The sequence below is a fragment of the Megascapheus bottae genome, chromosome 2, assembly GCF_031878675.1.
Source record: "Megascapheus bottae isolate mThoBot1 chromosome 2, mThoBot2.hap1, whole genome shotgun sequence".
Classification (NCBI taxonomy): domain Eukaryota; kingdom Metazoa; phylum Chordata; class Mammalia; order Rodentia; family Geomyidae; genus Megascapheus; species Megascapheus bottae.
The window spans coordinates 81,228,821-81,241,277 of NC_143510.1; the positions used below are offsets into that span (position 1 = coordinate 81,228,821).

General features: G+C 33.3%; 1 protein-coding gene across 5 annotated transcripts in view; it reads right to left on the reverse strand.

Moving 5' to 3' along the window:
- The window catches only part of Anks1b (ankyrin repeat and sterile alpha motif domain containing 1B), a 905,411-nt gene that overhangs the window by 783,747 nt on the left and 109,207 nt on the right, over nt 1–12,457 (reverse strand). The gene's annotated exons all lie outside the window — the stretch shown is intronic.

Sequence of the window (12,457 nt, forward strand, 5' to 3'; positions counted from 1 at the left end):
TTGTTAAAAAGGATGACATTGATCAAGATGCCCTGTATTCATAAACTGCTTTGCTGAATGACAACTTCTTCTTACAACTACTTAGAAGTATAAAAACATTTCCTACAAAAAGATATCTGCTATTTTCATACATGCCCTAAACCTTTCTACCCATAGGTATGTGGTTATACATGCTGAAAGATAGGAAACAGAATACAGTTAATTCATAAGTATTGATTAATGGGAGAAATAAAGATAAAATCACAGGAGCCACTTCATTACATGGATGACCAGAGATGTAATCATATGAGCTCAGGGACAGGGCCCAGGCTCAGAATTCAAGTGCTATAATCGAGAGAGAGAGAGGAGAGAGAGGAGAGAGAGGAGAGAGAGGGAGAGAGGAGAGAGAGGGAGAGAGGGAGAGGAGAGAGAGGAGAGAGAGGAGAGAGAGGAGAGAGAGGAGAGAGAGGAGAGAGAGGAGAGAGGAGAGAGGAGAGAGAGAGAGAGAGAGAGAGAGAGAGAGAGAGAGAGAGAGAGAGAGAGAGAGAGAGAGAGAGAGAGAGAGAGATATTGGAAGTTATGGTAGTCTCAAAATCCATGAAGAATGTGGCTATCATATAGCAATCAAGGAAAGAACTCATCTATTGCAGACCATAAGGAAGGGAATGTAAACTCCTTTATTAAAGGAGCTCATATTAACTCATGTGCTGCTTAATGATGGGAATACTTTCTATGAAATGTATTGTTAGGCAATATTGTTATTCAAACATATAAGATGCACTTGGACACTCTAAGATATATCTGATAATATAATCTCTCTATTTCCTCTCTCCCAGCTCCCCATACCCCTTCCCCCAGCTCTGGTGGGCAGTATGGGATTATACGCAGGACTTCATGCATGCTAGGCAAATTCCCAGCCACTTAAGGGATATCCCTAGCCCTTTTCCTTTGTATTTTGTTTTTAAGATAGGGTCTTGCCAACTTTGTCTAGGCTGGCTTTAAACTCCTGACCCTACTTCCTGCCTCCTGAATACATGGGATTCAAGTATATACCACCATACTCTGAGATATATGAAATGTTATCATACCATCATTAAACATGCAGTTAGTGACTTTTCAAATGTTGCTTAATGTAGTGTATGACTATTTGGTCTTGATGACAACTCTTTAGTGTAGGTATTATACTCATTTTATAAAAGAGAAGATTGCAGGTAAGAAAAAAATCCTCAAATAAATAAAGGAAAAGTTTAGGGAAGAAGGGAGACACATACTAGAATCTCCAGGGAATAGATCAGAAATAGCTAAAAAGAAGCTACTCTTTGAGGTAGGTGACAGTGACAGTGACAAGGCACTCAAGTTCAGGAGTAAACAGAACTTGAAATGAATCTTACACACAAAAAATGAAGACAAACCAATGAGAATTTGAAAGAAATAAATATTATTTAAAGAACAGATAATCAAAAAAGGACTAGACTAGTCTAAAACATTACAAAAAGAGAAAATTGATAGGAAATAATAACTAAATCCAAAAGATAAAACTGGAACTTTTTTATGATACAGTCATACCACTTCTGGGTATATACTCAAAAGGGCATATACCAGCTTACTATAAACATTTGCAGCATTATTCACAATAGTCAATTATGGGATCAGTCTAGGTACCCATCAACAGTTAAAAAGATAAATAAAATGTCATGTATATATATATGAATATATATTCATGTATATAAGTGGGTATGTATATGTATATATACACACACATACATACATACATACATACATGTATGTATTATATATATATGAGAGTAAAAGGAGAACCACTAGGATTGTGAAACAAGGAAGGTAGTTGCAAAAGATAAGAACAGGAACAAAATTCTCAGCGTTGTGATGGCCAAGTTTTTGTCCTGATTATTACAACATCTACACAGTTTTTAGAATATATTTCATAGTTATAGTATATTGGAGCTATTCTTAAAATTAGGTATATAGGTGTTTGATAAAGATTAATAAAAGAAAAACTTGACCTGTTCAGATTTTCAATAACATGGGAAATACATTGAAATATATTAAAAGGAAACATTCTGAAAATAACAGATTTCTAATAATTAATTTGTTTATTGTTTGTTTTAATTTAAATTTCATCCTGAACAGGTGTGTTGCCATGGATCTGTGGTACTGTGCAATTGGATGAATGAGTTAATCAGGTAAATGTGGAGGAGGAGAGTGTATAAAATTTGAACTTAAAAATAAATTACCATTTTGCCTTCAAAAAAAGAATACGAACAAAATATACTATACACATGTTTGCAAATGTCAAATTGAAACAAGTAATTTATATTAATTAAGTTTGGGATTTAAGAAAGCATCCAAGCTATAGATACAACAATGGGGGTAACCGGTACCTAACAGGAATTTTAAACTGTGATACTGCTCTGTATACTTAGTCAAACAAGTTAATACAAGGAAATTTAGAGACAATAAAAAGATAGGTCCACACAATTTTAAAAAAAAGATAGGTCCATTCAGATACAAGAAACTTTTAGAACACAAAACAGACCAGACCTGAAAAAAAAAAATCCCACTGCCACCCTGCAATCTACACAGAATCAACAGAGGAAAAGATCCTTAAAGCTGTCAAAGACACAGATTGATTACTTATGAAGGAAAATCTATCAGAATACAGATTTCTGAGCTGAGATGATAAAAACAAGAAGAGCCTGGAATAATATATGCAGAAAAGGCATCTGACATGATTCAACAGCCCTTTATGATAAAAGCTCTGGAGAAGCTTGGTTTCAATGGAACATCCCCCATAATAATAAAGGCTACCTATGACAAACTCACAGGCAGCATTGTACTTATTGGTGAAAATCTAAAACCATTTCCTCTAAAATAAGGAATAAAACAAGGATGTCTACTCTCCCCATTCCTCCTCAATACAGTAATAAAATTCCTAGAAAGAGCAATAAGGCAAGAGAGAAAGAAGAGTACCTGTCCCTCTTTGTAGATGAAATGATCTTGTATTTAAAGAACTCTATAGATTCCTCCTCCAAGTTACTTGAAATGATTCTAAACTTTGGCAAAGTAGGAGGTTACAAAATCAACCCACATAATAAGTAGCTTTACTGTATGACAATGAGAAAAACAAAACTAAAATCAGGAAATCAATTCAATATGCTCAAAATCTAGGAATAAACCAAAGACTTCTGTTGTGAAAATATTAATAATCTGAAGAAAAAAAGATATTGAAGCTGATCTAAGGAAATGGAAAAACTTCCCATGCTCTGGAGTAGGAAGAATTAACATTGTCAAAATGGCCATATTGCCCCAAACTATTTATCATTTCAGTGCAATACCCATCAAAATCCGAACAATATTCTTCAATGAAATAGAGAAAGCAACCCTAAAGTTCATACAGAATAACAAAAGACCTGAATAGCAAAAATAATCCTTAGCAGGAAGAACAATGTTGGAGGACTATTAGTATGAAACTTCAAATTCTATTATAAAGCCATCATGGGAGCAAAGATTTTAAAAAACAATAGAATATGCAGAAATGAACCACAGGCCTATAGCCACCTAATGTTTGATAAGGGAGCCAAATGACACATGTTGAAAGAAAGAGCCTCTTCAAATGTTGCTGGTAAAATTGGCTATCCACATGAAGAAAGCTGAAACTAGACCCTTATACTTTCACCCTGCAGAATCAATTCTAAATGGATCAAAAACTTCAATGTGAGACCAGAGACCCTGAAAATATTATAGGAAGTAATATAGTAGTAGAAACACTATAGCTTCTAGGCATGGGTCAAGACATCCTAAGTAAAAATCCATAATCACAACAAATCAAAGAAAGACTGGATAAATAGGATCACATGACACTGGAGTTTCTACAGGGCAAAAGACATAGCTAACAAGATAGAGCACTCACATAAATGGGAAAAGAATTTTCTTAGTTATTCATCAGACACGGGCTTCATATCTAAAATATACTTAGCACTCAAAAACTAAACCTCCTGAAAATAAACTCTCAAAGAGACTTCTCTGAAGAAGAAAGAATGGCCAAAAGACACATGAAGAGATGTTCAACCATCATCAGACATAAAAGAAACATGAACCAAAAAACATTGAGATTCCACCTCACCCCAATTAGAATGACCATTATCAACAAAACTAACAATAACCAATGTTGGCAAGGATGTGGCCAAAGGGGAAAACTACTATACTGTTGGTAGAAATGTAAATTTGTTCAACCACTCTTTCTTCATTTACATGCTGTACCTCCTTTGTAATTCCATTTCAAGATATACGTTTAGGAATTCCTATTCTGTTTTGGAGTGATACCAAGGGCAATTTTTATTGAAAAGGGTTCTCCTTTGCATCTCAATGCAAAAGGACACAGCAGGAGCTTGAGTTTAAAGAGTCATGTCAATGTGATCCACACTGTCTCTATATACAAAGTATATAAAAAACAGAGTATATCAAGTAGAATAATGGTCTATTTACTCCCCAAAACTGTTGAAATTGCTCATGCCTCTAATACATCATAAGAACACTTGGCCCATGACTAAAAAATATTGGAATTCACTTGGCATTTACCCAATTATCCAGAAACAAGGATATACTAAAACCACTAGCACAATGAAGTTTACTGCAGCACTATATACCAAAGCAAAGATATGGAACCAACCCAGATGTCCCTCAGTTGATGAGTGGATCAACAAGATGTGGTATTTATACACAATGGAATTCTATACTGCTGTCAGAAAGAACGACATCACCCCATTTGTAAGGAAATGGAAAGACTTAGGAAAAATCATATTAAGTGAAGTAAGCCAGACTCAAAGGAACATAGGCCCAATAGTCTCCCTCATCTGTCATAATCAGTAGAAACCTTGGGCTCTTCTAGCAGAGATTTACAATAGAACAAAACCTAGATACATTAGGCCAAATAGTACGACACTAAATGTAAGGAACTCCAAGATAAGGAAACAAAAGCCATATAATGAGTGACTGTTGTCCTTAATGTACTATGTTATCTCTCATCTCTTTTGCCATCCCTTGGTTACCTCATATTGTTACAATATTTCACCTTGTTATCTGATATATTTTATATGTGCTTAATTGGCTATTTGAAATTGGATAGGGAAGGGGGGAAATCAAGATAAGCGCGGGGAGGGTGGGAGGGAAATGGGGACCATGTCACGAGAAAAGGTATCAATGTTTGTGAAGTTATGCACCTTCTATCTGGTGAATATAATGTAACCCTTCTATTAATCACAATAAAAAATTTGAAAAAAATATTGTAGTTCATTTAACACCCAAAGAATTGGGATTCTCTATGACAGTATTGACGTCAATAACAGTATATGAAAAAAGATATACCAGACTAGGTAATGGTGAAATTATAGAACCTACGCTTTAAAAGAAAAAAATATACTTTTATATATATTTTTTAAATCATCATATAAATAATGGTATTTGTTTTCCTACATTTTCACTATAACTTCCTATATATATGTTACACATATAGGGGTTATACATAGTAATTATAAGATTCCTTTGTTATAAATTATGTATGAGTTAACATTAATATATTAATATTATGTATATTACATGTATTATTATGACATTATTATTGAATCATGTTATATAATGACTTAAGATATTAGTGACTTTATGCTGTGAGGAAGTCAGTGATATAATTTAACTGAGTATTTCATTTTATCTTCAAAAAATGGGTTGAAAATTCATTAGTTGGAAAAATTGACTAATTAAAAAGGCTCCATTTTCGAGCTCTTCTTTTTTTTTTTGCCAGTTCTGGGGCTTAAACTTAGGAACTGAGCATCATCCTTGGGCTTTCCTCAAATCCAGTGCTCTACCACTTGAGCCACAGCACCACTTCCAGCTTTTTTTCAGTAAATGTAGTACCAAGGAATCAAACCCAGAGCATCATGCATGCTAAGCAAGCTCTCTACTACTAGGCCAAACTCCCAGCCCTAGAGCTCTTCTTATAGGTTACACCAAACTGAATGTATTAAGTAGATGTCTTCATGCTCACTGTCTGTAATACCAATTCAATAAACATTTATTAAGCATGTGAAGAACTATACTAAGGTTACACACATTGCAGATTAATACTTTCCCTGTTATCAAGAAGCTTATAATCAAAATCAAACAGGAAAATTCATATAATAAATAGAATGAAGCAGATTATGGCATTTATATAACAAATATATAAACACAATATGATGTTTTATCGAAATGTTGAATTTAAATAGAAGGATTAAAAAAGGCATTGCAAAGAAGAATTTTAAAGAAAAAATGGTAGCAAAAACAATTATATACACAGACAGAAACAAGGAGAGAAGCACACTAGGAAGCAATACATTTTACTGGACATTAAATTCATCTATAGCATTACTAGAATATAAAGCTGGAAATAGGTTACATGCTAGAATCTCAGGTTCATAGGTGCTTCTGATAAAGCCTGTGTTTAGTAAGGGCTAGCACTAAGCTTAAGTAGGAGAATGACATGATCAGAATTGCACTTATGACATTGTCATTTGGCAGCATTGCTTAGAATAAACTGGTACAAAGAGGAGAGATTAAAGGAAGTGGACAGGATCAGATGCTCTTGTAATAACAGAGGTAAGAGATGAGAACTTGAAACCAGAGAAATGTCAGGGATGATGGAAAGGTGAGATAAGTCATTAAGAAAGGCAGGATGAACTACTGGTTAGATGATGAACTTTTAAGACATGGAGTCAAAACTTCAGATGAACTACTCCCCCAAAGTACATCAATCCAATTTGTGTTTACACTGTTGATTTCAGGAAAATCAAAATATAGTTAACACTCATTGACTTCTGAGTTGTTATTTTTAGGCTAGCATTTGAGCCTATTGAGATAATATATATTCCTAAAATGTTTAGATCCAATTTTGATATTATAATATTTTAATATTAATACTAATTCAAGAACCAAATATTTGACATTCTACTAGAGATACCCTTTTACACTGAGCAAAGACATTCTTTTTCGTCTTAGCAAAGTTTGACAAAACACTATTGAAGAAAGACATATTAAGTTTATTTTAATGGATAAAAAAACTTATAAATACTATGTAATTTGCAAAGGTCACCCTGCTGATGAGGGCAGAACAAATTAGAAAGCCTTAAGAAGAATTCTGTTTTTGTTTCATTTTCCAAGGTTCTCTCACACATGGATTGATGAACGGAATAGCCATTAAGGTTTCTGTTCTGAATTGATGCATTACTGATCACATGCTTCTGAAATGTGTTGCAATGTGCTTTGTTTCAGAAGCAACATTTTGTTTTTAGACAATCTAATTACACTTCACTGGGCTTTAGGATTTGGCGACTTTTTTTTTCAAAACCAAGGATACACTTTCCTGAAAAGTAAGCTTAAAGAGTTTACAGAAGCATCCTGCGAACAGATTTTTAGAGGTGAATCCTGTGTTACTAAAATAATACACCTACATAAGGCCGATGTGTAAAGTTGTGGTGACAGAAAAGAAAGTGAAATGACATGAAAGAGGTGCACTGATGGAGTGAAGCTGCATGAAATCTGCTAGTGCTACCTTCTCAAACCAAAAGCTTCAGATGCTGCTTATGTCCAGGTTTTTCTCCCTTAGGAGACACATGCAAATTAGACAATGGTGATTTTTATATTTTAAATCTATGGAAAAAATGTTCCTAATAGCTAATAACTTCAATCTAGCTCAATTGTCTTCACATTCCCATCAGATTTCCTGTGGCATTGCACTGTGCACATTGTTCATGCTCATGGAGAAAACTCAATTGTGAGGCTTGGAAAAAAATTTCACATTATTTTATGCTCTTAAACCTAAATTTCAAGAGTGGGTAAAAAATATAAAGATATTTATATTTCTGCAAAATTTACATTCTAGATTATATAATGTCCCAACTCAAGATAGAAAATGGCTTCATATGCACATTATAAAAGTATTTTAAAACAGACTGACTTTCAAGCTAAAAGGTATGCAAGGCAAAAATACTTGAGCTAGCATTACTTAAATGCAAAAGTACACATAAATACAATCATTCAGTGTAAGGATTTAATTTTTAATTCAGTTATAGTAGCAAAAATTTCAAACTTCTACCTTAATGCTAATATTTTAATAAAAACAGCTCTCTGAAACAAAAAATAAAATGTCTTATATAAGATGGCTGATTTTACATCTTAAATTCCTGAATTAGAGTGCCCTCTATTGGAAGCAAAATGCAATAAAAGTTACATTTAACCAGCTAAGATACTCAAAATTCAAGTCCTATCACTAAGTAAAATACATTTATAACTAATATAAATGTTGAGAAACCTATGTCCTTTTATTTTTATCTCTTCTAAAATACTTTTCAAATTATTTGTCATTTTATAATGACCAATTTAGATATGTTATATTATCTGAAGTTAAACTTTAACTGAATCAAAATGCTTGTTTTAGAACCAGAAACATAAATCATAGACAAATAAAAATGTTTTTTCACACTTAAAATCCTGATATAGAAATAATTATGATAATTTAAACTCCAGTCAGGTTATTGTTTGAATGTTCTTTTATGTTAATTTGTAAATCTCCCTAGTCTGAACTGAGAGTTTCTATATTCAATTTCACATACCAAAACCCCAAATGGGATGGTATTGTTGGGTAGCAGGGGACTTTTAGTCTCCCACCAAAAGTGGAGGTGATCAGATCATGAGAGTGCAGCCTTCATGAACATAAGAAGAGCTTGCTTCCATTATCTGCTCTCAGTTATGTGAGGAAACAGTGTGAAGACATCAGCTTGCTGAACAGGAAGCAGGCCTTCCTTCACCAGAGACCAGCGCTGCCAGCAGCCTGATCTTGCTCTTACAGTCTCTCTAGCTGTAAGAAAAGAATGCTACACTTTAAGCTATTCAATAATGTATAGTAATCTGTTTTAGAATTCCAAACTAAGATATGTCCTAATTCAAGAGACATTCAGAAGCTCTTACGTTGGAAAACTGGAGAAGCAGGTTGGCCACTATAAATTCCATGAGATTTACTCTATCTCAAAGACTTCTCTAATTTTGTAGCCTTAAATTAAGACTATTTTTTTTGTTCCAGTAGTGTTCAGGACTTGGATACTGTCTCTTAGCTTTTAGCTGAAGGCTGGCACTCTGCCACTTGAGCCACAAATATTCCTGCCTGAGCTAGCTTCAAACTGATTTTCCTATTTCAGTACCCTGATTAGCTAAGATTACAGGGAGACAGAAAGCACCAGGGCCCAGCTAAGGTTAACTTGTGTGTGTGTGTGTGTTTGTGTGTGTGTGTGTGTGTGTGTGTGTGTGTCTGAATGTGTGCACACATGTATGTGTGTGCTTGCACTCGCACATGAGCATACATGTGCGCATGCACCACCAATCCTGGGCCTTGAACTCAAGACCTAGACTCTGACTCTGAGTTTTTTTCTTTTCTCACAGCTGGTGGTCTGCTGCTTGCGCCACTGCTCTACTTCTAGCTTTTTTTTTTTGTATGTATGTGATTAATTGGAGATGAGTAACACAGATTTTCCTACCTAAACTGGTGTCAAACCTTGCTCCTCAAATCACAGCCTCCTGAGTACCTAGGATTAAAGGCCTGAGCCACCAATGCCCAGCTAAAACTTACTCTTTTTTTCTTTTTAGAGACAGGGTCTTGCTATGTAGACCATTGGCCTCTATGTAGCCTCAGGCTGGCCTCAAACTCACAATCCCTCAGTGTCAGCTACATCCACCTCCCAACATGATTTTGACTTGGTGTAGTACTTGAGGTATCAGTAATTACTTTTCAGAGCCTTTCTGGTAAGCCTAACATATAATCATTATGAAAATCATGGTTTGGACTGGACCTAAGAATATCCAACTCATACTTTTTACTTTATCTTTCAAAACTGTCACTTATATAGGAAGTGTCCTACTCAAATAGTTTCATTTCCTCTCCAAATTTAAACTTCCAGCTAGTTTTCAATCTTCTCTTCTGCCTTTTTCTCTGATACAGTGGAGTTAATAAGGAATATGATTCTAGCCTCTTACTGCCTGGGTTCAGATATTTACTGTGTAAATTAGAAAAAATCATCAAGGCCTCTACCTCTATTTTCTCACCTGTAAAATGGGAGAAATAAAACTATCTATCTCAGAAGGTAACTGTGGGTCTTCTCTAAATATTAAGTCTTCTCTAATGTTATCCAGGTTCATTTCTTACTACTTTCAAAAACAACTCTCATGGTATAGCATCTTTTTCAAAATTTATAATAAGTCTCATCTCTGTGTTTTTGTACACATTGTTTCTTCTGGCTGGAAATTTCATTCATTCTCTCACTCATTCATTTACTTATTAATTCCTTGCAAGGAATCTCTCCCTTTCCTTCAGGACCTATTTTAGTCTTTCACTTCCCTCATGAAGCCTTCAAGGAATAACTTATAGGTATTCAATGACAAGTCCCTTTTTAAAAGTTTCATTGGTCACAAGGATGCTTACAATAAGAAAGATAGCTAGGAATTTAAAATATTGGCTGCATTTGAGTTATCACTATGTCACCTGAATCATTCCCTAAATCTGTAGCTCTGCTGTTAAGATTTCTTAATAATGTCTTAAATGATGTAAAGCATTAGGAAATACCAAGCACCTAATAAATGTCACCTCATAATATATATTTGCTTTATATATTACTCTCCTTCATTCATGATAATTGAAGGCTCCTTTAGGATGAATATTTTAAACTCTTCAAAAACAATAGTATTTTATATTGCTATTATAAATCTATAACTTAAAACATCTAGATTAGGCAATATAAAATTATTCATTAGGTTTCTTGCATACTTTGAAGCCCCAATTCATGACAAAACTCTGGAAAAACATTTTTGATAAATGGTAGAAAATACTCAACAAAACAGAAAATGAACATAGAACTCAGGCTATAAAGAAGGTTCAATCATATTTGATTTACTTTTTAAACATTTGATAACCAGTTTCTATTAGATTCATTCTCTGAAAGGCCAGTTCCAATTATGTCTTTTATCTGCCCTGAATTTTTAGATTTTTTTCTCATTTTCTAAAAAAAATAAATACCAAAATTCTTAGCCTAATGTTCAAAATCATGACTGGTCTGATCCCATCAATCCCTTTAATCTTATCTCTTATCTTTCCCCTTTATAAGTTCTACAAATTCAAATAAATAGAAGTACTTGCTATCATTCATATACACTATGCTTTTCTGCTTCATATAAACCTTAATATTTTTTCTTTTTTCAAACCTTAATATTTTACATAAGAAAGATTTTTACATGAACAGTATAGGAATGCATACACTAGTATGTTAAGAACATATTGCTTAATTTTTCATGTGAATTTCTCCCTTCTAGTACAATACAATCTTTAGTTTATTTTTTAAAGCAAAATTTGGCTACCTTTTCCCTCTCAATGGCAAAGACCAGACATTTCTTCATAAAAAACATAAACACACAACATGAGGGCAATAAAATATTCACACAGTAAAAGAAAAACTATTTCTATTTTATAATTATTCATTATCTTCTTACTTTGAATTTAATATATAGCTTATCTCTCATAATTTTATCATGTATGATTAATATAGTCATAGATATATATAATTTACAAATAAATATTAGAGATGTTTAAGATTTGTTTACCAATGATATTAGATCAAGAAAGTTTTAAAAATCATTGATCTACAATATTGAGACTTAAAAAATGTAGGGGTTGAGCAGCAGAGGGTGAGATGCAACCAGTTTAGAAAAATTATTAGGGAAATTTCTAAAAATTTCAAAAATCATATATTATTTATGTAGGACAAACATTTTAAGTAATCTTCAAGATAATATTAAAACTGATTTGAGAAGGAACATATACCTGTTTTATGTTTTAAATAAGAAATTGTATCCTGACTACTATAAGCAGTATATTAATATAAAATTTTCATTGAGTAACATAAGCTTTTAATTCCATTCATTGTTTAATTTTTCATAACTTTACATAAAAGATGATATGGAAAATAAGGTGGCATTTCACAAAGACAATGCAGTAGGGAAACAAAAACAAATTTTAAAAAAGTAGGACTAGGCAGTAAGCTTGGCCATAGAACTAGCTTAGTAAGTTCTGTCCAGGGAAACAGTGTCACAGCTAACTTAAGTAACTAAAGTGACTGTCCTCAAAATGGACACTTACTATACTCAGGAATTTTTTTAAGTTTTCACTATTAATATGACATACTTTCTAATGGCTTTTAGGTAAAACATAAAGTTCTAAAAGTGAGCAAAGGGTTTATCCCATAAACAGATTCTCTACAGTTTTTCTTACTACTGTAACAATATAAAAAAAACATGATGAGCAAGAATCTCTGATTCATACTTAGATTCTGAGCTCATAGTCAAGAACTCTCTGCATATCTGTTTATTATAAAACTATGTAGGTTGA